The sequence below is a fragment of the Chlorocebus sabaeus genome, chromosome 10, assembly GCF_047675955.1.
Source record: "Chlorocebus sabaeus isolate Y175 chromosome 10, mChlSab1.0.hap1, whole genome shotgun sequence".
Taxonomy (NCBI): domain Eukaryota; kingdom Metazoa; phylum Chordata; class Mammalia; order Primates; family Cercopithecidae; genus Chlorocebus; species Chlorocebus sabaeus.
In genome coordinates, this window is record NC_132913.1 from 26612466 (window position 1) to 26622526 (window position 10061).

A 10061-nucleotide genomic window follows, 5' to 3' on the forward strand; every position below is an offset into this window, starting at 1 on the left:
CTCATGTTCCCTCAAGCCTTTCTTCAGAATGACCACACTTCACTTCTGCCTCTAGGAAGATTTGCGTTGTCACTAAAATTGTTATGTTACAATAGTGCCCCATAGACATTAGTTAATTGGCTTTGTCATCACCTTCACTTCTAGTTACTTCTTTGGAATGTTAAATGAAACATTCTTGCCTTAATAGTAACATCAGTTCCTACTTATCTTCTTTGTGTTTTTTGGTTGGCTGATTGTCACTTTCTACTCTGAATGTTGAATCACCTTCTTGCTTTGCCCTCTACTTGTATTTTCTTGTCTACTTACCTGTCCACTTATCTTTTGACAGATAATCACTTTACCTACCCATATTTGGGCATCCCTCTCCTCCAGCTTGCCTAGATATGACTTCTAACCTTGTGTGATCTTGGATACCTGTGTGTAGCCCAAAGCTATACCATTCAACAGACTCCAGTGGTATTAAAGGGATTTTGTTCCACCATGTATTTTTCTGTCTTTTTCCCTAAATTACTGAAATTTTTGGCCTGTTAACATTTCTGTCTCTGTATACACATCATAGCCCTTTAATGTACTTTACTACATGCATAAGCTCTATTGATCTGGATTCAAGTCTTTCATATTTGGCATTGCTTTGCCTTTCACTTGCTTTGTTATGGACCCATCTTGATGGTTCTCAAGAAGGATAGTGAAACAAGCCTGGCTATGGGTTTGGGCTGCAATTCTTTTTCTCTCCTTGATAAATCTTTGTAGTTCTGTAGTCAAAACTGCATGCAGAGTTGTCTGACCAGCTGCTGTCTATGTTCATGGATAGAGCAAGGCATCAGACTGACCTCACACCTAAGAAGCAATTATTCAGAAGTTGTAGATGATTAGTAAAGATGGAATTTATCTCTACCTGGTGCTAAATGTTTAGGCAGTTCTGTGCTGATTACTTTTTTTCAGTTGCATCAAACTCATCCTCATACAGAACAACAACAACAAAAAAATACGTTTTTTGTGTGGCTGTCTTGCTTTGGGAAATGAAGAAATGAGAGTAAGTATCATCTTATTTATGAAGAGCAAATACTATGATTAAAAATCAATATTGAAAACCCCACACTGTTCAGAACCACTGGTTCACAAGAATATTTTGGTTTCAAGTATCACTAAATTTTATTAACCTCTCTAAGAAAACTTTACACAAGTAATAATTAAGCCTTGGATTTGCTGAATGGATGTTGGAAAATAGTAAGGTAATGAGAGGCTAGCAGTCTCTTTTGAACTACTAGCCTTGCGGACCAGTGTGACTCTGCCTTTGATGAGGAGTAGAGGAGGAGGAGAAAGACCTTTAAGAAGATTGAGCACTTGTCGTAAAACAAGACTGCTAGGCACATACATAGCATGGTTGAAAAAATGACTTTTGGAGTCTCGCTATGGTCTGTACTAGTACTAACAACAAACGAAAATACAACGTGGGCCAATTTGTAATGTTTAATGTTCTAACAGCCACATTAAAATATGTGAATAATCTGATAAAATTAATTTCAATAATATATTTACCCAAATATAGATACAATTATTATCTAACATATAATCAATGTAAAATGTTTTTAATGAAATACCTTTATTTTTAAAAATTTGAACTAAGTTTTTGAAATCCAGTACGCATTTTAAACTTGCAATACATCTCAGTTCAGACTAACTATAACTCAAGAACTCAATAGCACATGTGACCAGGGGCTCTCCTATTGAACAGTGTAATTTTGGTTCCATAACATCCTCCATTGACCAAGAAATGAAGAAGAAAGTCCAGCTATGGTCCAGGAAAAATATTCGGTGCTGGCTGTGTCTTTTCTAATAGTGAATGCATAAATTGTCATGCATAGTGCATGATAAGCACTATGAATTGGGAAGACAATAGTTAATGTCACACCTCTATTTTGCAATAGAACTCTATAAACAGACATCTTGGTGTTATAAATTTTCTATGTGGTTGACAATGTAGTTAAGTTAGGAAAAGTAGAGCCAAGCAGTGCCTCCAGAGATAATTCTTCTAATTAACTTGATCCTCTGGAGAAACATTCTCTATGATGAAAAGTTCAAATGGTTCTTGCCCATGTCTAATACATTGTGAGGTTTGGCTCTATGTCCCCACCCAATCTCATATCGAATTGTAATCACCATGTATTGGAGGAAGGGCCTGGTGGGAGGTGATTGGATCATGGGAGTGGATTTCCCTCTTACTGATCTTGTGATAGTGAGTGAATTCTCATGAGATCTGATGGTTTAAAAATGTGTAGCACTTCCCTGTTTGCTCCTTCTCTCTCCTGCAACCATGTGAAGAATGGGCCTTGCTTTCTTTCCCTTTGCCTTCTGCCATGATTGTAAGTTTCCTCACGCCTTCCAGCCATGGTTCCTGTTAAACCTGTGGAATTGTGACTCAATTAAACCTCTTTTATTCATAAATTACCCACTCTCGGGTAGTTCTTTATAGCAGTGTGAAAACAGACTAATACGAACATCAAATGTAGAACTCACTAGTGAATTAAATTAATCCAATTCAACTCTACAGGTGGCTTAGTTTTAAACTATCTTTCAAGTTTCTGAAATTAAAATTTTCAGTCCATTGGTTATTTCATCATCCACTCACAGAATTCAACCAATATTTTTGTCTGATAGCCGTTCCAGTTATTGTTTATAATATTCTTGTATGAGAGCTTTAGATCTACCCACTTCAAACTATTTGGCTTGGCAGATTAGCTCTCCTCTAGTTTCAGTGATTTCTTTGAAAACTAATAGTGCTTCATTCATTCAGGGACAGAATTGAAAAATTCTGGGGTACTTAAAGTGGAATGATTCCTAAAGATGTCATCATCCAGTTGTTTTCAAATGGGGTAGGGGTATGTGAGTAGGGAATGCTCAAATACTGGATGATAGGCAAAGATTTCCAGGGCACGGTTTTAAGACATTTAATGTCATAATCCTGAAAAATAGAAGTATCCAACTCAAAATTAATTCTTCTGGTAAATTGTTTCATAACTTTTTTTTTTTTTTTTTTTTACAGAAGAAAGATTCTTAATGTTACTATGGTACACTGCTTTCATGCATTAAATTTCCGGGGCACTAAACAGAGGGAATTTCTCCTTTCATGGTCAACCTGAGTCTCTTAAACTCATAGAAGTTTCCCATGAGTTCTAGAGTATAAATTTATTTTAAGAATAAAACAGGGTCCTAGAATTTGGCTGGCAGAATGACCTGGGTGTATGTAGTCAAAAGAGCCTTAGCCCTCCTGATCTTTGCTCTTACTGTTACTCCCAGGTATGTTCTATTACACAACAAAAGGAACTTTGAAAAAGGAATTATGATTAAGGGTGTGAAGATAGAAAGATTATCCTGGATTATCTGGATGAACTCAGTGTAATCACAAGAGCCCTTAAAAATAGAAGAGGAAGGCAGAAGAGTCTGTCAGAGAGATGCAATGGCTGAAGAACAGGTAGGAGAGATTTTTTTTTTTTTTTTTTTTTTTTTTTTTTTGAGACGGAGTCTTGCTCTGTCGCCCGGGCTGGAGTGCAGTGACCGGATCTCGGCTCACTGCAAGCTCCGCCTCCCGGGTTCACGCCATTCTCCTGCCTCAGCCTCCCGAGTAGCTGGGAATACAGGCGCCCGCCACCTCGCCCGGCTAGTTTTTTTTTTTTTTTTTGTATTTTTTTAGTAGAGACGGGGTTTCACCGTGTTAGCCAGGATGGTCTCGATCTCCTGACCTCGTGATCCACCCGTCTCGGCCTCCCAAAGTGCTGGGATTACAGGCTTGAGCCATCGCTCCCGGCCGAGAGATTTTAAGAGTGAGAGGGACTCCATCTATAATTACTGGCTCTAAGATGCAGGGGCCACAAGCCGGTGAACATAGGTAGCTTCTGGAAGCTGAGAATGACTCCCAGCTCACAGCCAATAAAGAAATGGACTTCAGTCCTTCAATTGCATACAAATAAATTCTGTCAACCACCTGAATGAACAAAGAGATGGATTCTCCTCTAGCTCCAGAAAGGAACATAGTCCTGTTGACTCCTTTATTTCAGCCTTGTAATACTCAAGCACGGACTACGGTGCCTACTGGAATTCTAACCTACAGAAACTGGGCAATAATAAATGGCAGTTGTTTTAAGCCACTAAGTTTGTGTTATTTTTTACAGCAGTGACAGAAAACTCATACAGGATGGAAATAAAGATTTCTTTAAATACTTGGCCTATTTTATTTCCTGACCTTTGTTAAGGAATAAAATTCCCTTGAGGGACAGTCCTGTGAAAGAAAAGCAAGAAAAAAAAAAATTGATAGGAAATAATGACCACTAAAATGCTTTGTTTTTTTCACATAAAAACCTAAGCAGTTATTTTCAACTGTCTTTAAGAGAACAATTTAGTCTTTAGTCAGTAATTGGAAAGAAAAGCACCCATGAAAAGCTGAATGGGTCAGTGATTCTGAATCTTTTATATAATACTTGAATGTTTTCTAGGACTACCAACATTTTCAAGATAAAATTTTTCAGTTGTGCCGAAATATGTTTCGTTTAACGTTTGAGCAGCATCCCAAAACTGAGGGCTTTTGACTTTGAAATAGTGCCATAGCTGATCCTTTAACATGCCATTCCACATTTTGAATTAGGCAGCTTCTATGAATGATGATGTGTTGGGGGCAAGATGAAGTAAGATCCACATAGCAAGGCCAGTGGATCCTATGAAACCTTCCTTCACACCTCTGTGGCTATAAAATGGTTCTGTTGCCCTAAGGCAATATATTGTACATGATACCATGCCAATAAGTCAGGAAATCCTATAAGTCCTCTGAAGATTGTTCCTGTTCTGGCAATCATAGGATGGAATAAGACACACCATAATTATAGTAGATATCAGTTTTGGTATGAAAAGTCACTGTCATATTTTTAGGGGGTTGGGTGGTGCTACATTAGAGCGGCCCAATATATTGAACTTACTAGCATGTGGCTGGTCTCCTTGAAGAATGGTGATGCTTACAAAGTTTATTATCGGTCTCTGGTGCTGGAAAGTTGGACACTCAGCAATGGTAGTAGCTCCATTAGTCTTGGTGAGAGGAAGACCATATTATTGGGCATGTGTATAACCTTAAACCACATCACCATGCTCACTCTTCTCATGAGTTCATTGCATTACCACTCAGATGAACAGGAAGAAAGTTTTTCCGGCTTTCACAAAATGAATCATCTTATCGTCTCATTGTAAAGAGACTTCTACACCGTAGACTTTTTTTTTTTTTTTTTTTGAGGTGGAGTCTTGCTGTTTCACCCAGACTGGAGTGAAGTGGCATGATCTCGACTCACTGTAAGCTTTGCTCCCCGGGTTCACGCCATTCTCCTGCCTCAGCCTCTAGTAGTAGCTGGGACTACAGGAGCCCGCCACCACGCCCAGCTAATTTTTTGTGTTTTTAGTAATTTTTAGAGACAGGATTTTACAGTGTTAGCCAGGATGGTCTTGATCTCCTGACCTCATGATCTGCCCACCTCGGCCTCCCAAAGTGCTGGGATTATAGGCGTGAGCCACCGTGCCCAACCCAGAGTAGACATTTTTTAAAGGATATTAACTTAAGATACAAAAACAGACATACTTTGTGTTCACTAAATAGGGCAATTCATATACTTCTTTTCTTTTTCTTTGTCTCTATTCTCTGAATCTCATTCCATCCAGTTCCCTGGGTAACCCACCAAACTATACTACTTCCCAAGAGCTCATGTATATATGCAATTCACACCACTTAGATGACTAAGGGATTCTTTACAGCTCTGTCCACTAGGAAGATCTCCCTTCACTACACTCCTTTATAGTTTTTCCATGAGTGTGGTTAAGATGTCCTAGTAGTCCATCTGGGTCAAGCTTCAACATCAATGAACTAGGCTGAGTTCTTCCTCCTCCAATATCTGGTTAATGTTAATAGGCAATAAAATTATAACAATAAATTGAAGAGAGACAATGACGCCGTATGGACTTCTGAACTGTTTTTTTTTTTTTTTTTTTTTTTTTTTTGTATAATTTAATCCTGGTTTTGGAACTGCATAGACCCATTCCCAAATATACCATTTTCTCTATGTTTATAGACCATGACTGTGTCTGCCCTACCTACGACGCAATGGAATCTATAATACTCAGCCAAAGATGGGCAGACCCACTTCCACTATCACTGGATGTTCCAAGGTCAGGCGATCAGCTCTCCTCCCACAACTGAGGACCCAGTAGCATACCAGGACGAGTTTTCAAATACAGAGATGTTCCCTGTCCCAGAATGTAAAGCCTTGCTGAAGAAGTTTAGGAGCCTTCACTCTAACTGTCATACTATGGCTTGACAGAAATTACCTCTAGCAATATTGACTTAGTTGAAATGTCCTGAGTGGTAGAACCACTTGTAATGCAGACTAGATTTACTGCAGAATTTTAACTGTCTGAGTCCCTCAACTATGGAAGCCGCCCATGTCACCCCAAAATGGATCAGAGTTGTATTACCAACAGCAGTCTATGCTACCATCAAAATCTAAAGAGGCCACTTTCTTAGCGGTGGGTGGTGTGAGGGGCAACAATTTATCCTTTCTTCTATGGAAGATAACCAAAAGGATTACCTTTGATAGCTGCATCCTAAAAAATACTCACAATAATGCAAGCTTCTGAATCTTCATAGAGTTTAGATCCCTTTTCTGACATGTGTGTCCTGCTGGGACGTCTAGAGTACCACCACTTACTGCTCACTGAGACCTAATAGTATGATTCATCACTTAGTGGACCAGCACCATATTGTGAAACTCCAAGATGACAAAGTTCTCTGCAGATAACTACAGTGACAGAAAGCAAGAGTGTTAACAATGCCCTGGAGCAAATGAGTGCACATGTACTGCATCACTGTCATGTGAATGTGTGTAGCTCTCACCTTCCTTACTCGTGCAATCAAGAACATATTTGCCAACTCTCTAGCTATAAACCAAGAGCCAGAAGCTGTGTTGATCTGCTTCTGTGAAATTACTGTATCCAGTAGAACAGGTTTATTTCCTGACATAATTCATCATTTCCTTGTTTTTGTTTTGTTTTGTTTTTGTTTTTGAGGCATGATGAAATCTCTTTGTGATTTTGATGAAAGTGCTACCCTTTGCAGTCCTTCCTGGGATATGACATTTTTTAAATTTCTCTCTTAACTGGGGAAAGCCTCAGGAACTTCCATTTAGGCTTTTCTGGCATAAGTCTTACCTCAGAGGTCAAAAAAAACAACAAAACAGTTATGATAGCTGATAAGTGTATCTATCTTGGTCATACATATGGACAATGGGAACCACTCGGGCTCTGTTGAGATGTACATAGACCAAAAATTCATTCATCACCTGGTTCCCACAAGTTTCTCTCTACCTAGTGAAACATGATGACACTTTCAGCTTTCTGGAACCAGTATGAGCGCAAACCTTGCATCTGTCAAACCTCAAAAAATCTAAATATTCCCCCTTTCCCAATGCATGATTATTTTAACAAATGGTTTCAGATTTCTTTAGAAAAGGTTTGAAGGAATATTTACCATATTTCCTGGTAGTGGTGTTACAAAGTGCTTTCTCAAAGATTTTTGACTTCAGGTTCAATCTGCATCTGAAAAACTTAGATCTAGAATCTGAATAGATCTAGAACATGGATGAAATGCTCCAGTTCTCAGCATTTGATTTTTCAAAATTAATATTATTATACAACTCTAGCAACACCCAGATTGACTACCCGTTTGTCTCACTATTGGTAATATAATGGTATACTATTCATTGCCACAGACCTCTATGGATCAAATATCCCTCTTTGCTACTCTGCTTTGCTGCCCATTATGGAAATTGCATTTACCTTACCTCTGATGGTTATACACAGCCACCAGATCACCACCATTCCAGAATCTGCTACTCCCTTTATTACAAGGGAGACAGTACCAAGGAAGTATCTCTCATTATTGTGCTACAAAAGACAGACACTTTCCAGCTTTTCAATGATCACCTATTTTCTTGGTAGTAAGAGTATCACTGGACCTACTAAGGGACATAGCTAGGTGGTAGATTCTCGAGTCTAACATAGTGATTTCATTATAACGCTCCCACTTCTCTTGACCCCACTGACTACTTTCTCAGTATATTTCAGGAAGTATTTTTTCTATTGACCATCTTCAGAGCATGTTTCAATAAATTATTGTCAAAAAAAATGCCCTTGTTAGGACATTGAAGCTCCAGCGGTGGGTGAGTGGCCCATGTAAATAACTGACTCTATAATCCACATGTAGTCTAGCCCTATTTTCTAATCCACAAGATTTACTCTTACATTTGCTTCCAGTCACCAGCAGTGCACACAGGCAGAGTCTAATTCCTTCAGCATGTGAGTGACTTCTTTCATTAACTAGAGTTGTACTTACCCACTGGGCTTGTCTGGGATGTGATGTCGAATGCCAGCCTGAAGGCAATAGGAGTGGCATGTGAGGATTGTGAGAAGAACAAGTGCATTTTGTGAGTTGCTGTCACAGGCTTTCTGTCTTCCAGAGTTTGCCTTTAGTTGGAAACTGACTTTCAGAGCCTATTTCTGTAAAATTGGTGCTTTCAAGGTAGTTAAACACAAAAGTCAAAAAATATCCTTTGCAATTCTTAACTTTCCTATTGCTGTCATGTAGTTCACATGCCACATCCCCATACTAGATGTTGATATGTTCCTTATAGCAATTAGTCTCAGGGACAAGCTTTAGTCATTATAACATTACCAGCAATGGGGAGCTTTCGCTGTACTATTGGTGACTAGTCTTTCTGCAAAATCCCATCCTGAGGTTTTTTATGACTGTTCCTCTTACCAACTGTTTTTGCCTGGGTGCCCCAGAAGGAAGAGACTGTATTAAGGGCTCAGAAATTACAATCCCAGGAAGTGAGAGAAAAGGAAAGGTATTAGTCAGGGTTCTCCAGAGAAACAAAAACAAAAGGATATATACACATGTAGATATATGAGATTTATTTTGGGAATTGGCTCCTGCAATTATGGAGCCCAAGGAGTCCACATACGCCATCTGTAAACTGAAAAACCAGGAAAGCCAGTGGTAGACGTCAGAGTCCAGAGGCCTGAGAACTGGGGAGTCAATGGCATCCTTCTCAGTCCTAGGCTGAAGGCCTGAGAATCTGAGGTGCTGCTGTGTCCTAGAATCCAAAGGCCTGGAAATATGATGTTCTGAAGTGTCAAGGCAAGAAAAGATGAATGTTCCACCTCCAGAAGAGAGAAATAACTCACCTCTCCTCTGCCTTTTTGTTCTTTACAGCCCCTCAATGGACTCATAATATCCGCCCACCTTGGCGAGAGTGGATCATCCTTACTCATTCTACTGACTCAACTGCTAATTACTTCATGAAATACCCTGGCACATACACCCAGAAATAATGTTTTACTGGGATCCCTCAATCCAGTCAAGTTGACAGACAAAGTTAACCATCACAGAAAATGAATTAGGAACCTATGAAGAGACAATATGAGATGCATTATCAAGCTGGACACTGCCATGTACAGTTGATTTCTCAATCCATTGTGAGAGTTTTTCAGCACATGGAAGGAAAGAATAAAGAATGTATCCATCATATTCCATTTCCCATTGGTCAAAACTTTTCTGGGAGTTAATAACTGCCTGCCTTTTCCATCTGCACATGTGCAATCTCTGATCAGGGCCAGAATCTACTGGAAGCACCATGACACAAGTGAGAAGTATGCAGCATGGGTATGAGGCACTGTCCAGCATTCCTGCCTGAAATTAGGTGGAGCCCACACAGAGGTAACTGGAAAAAGGGACAGCTGGGAAAATAAACTGTGAAATGAAAGAAATATGTCCGGCATATTCACCAAAATCTATTTTTACATTTTGGGAAACTGAGGCCTATAGAAGAAAAATTAGTTGCTCAAGTCCTCACATACAGAAAAAATAGAGAAATCTGATCCATTGTACTGGCTCAACAGAAACTAAATTTTGGGCTATTCCCTCTGATGTTAGGGCTTTAGAGTACTTGTGTTTTTTAATAGCCTGCATTTGT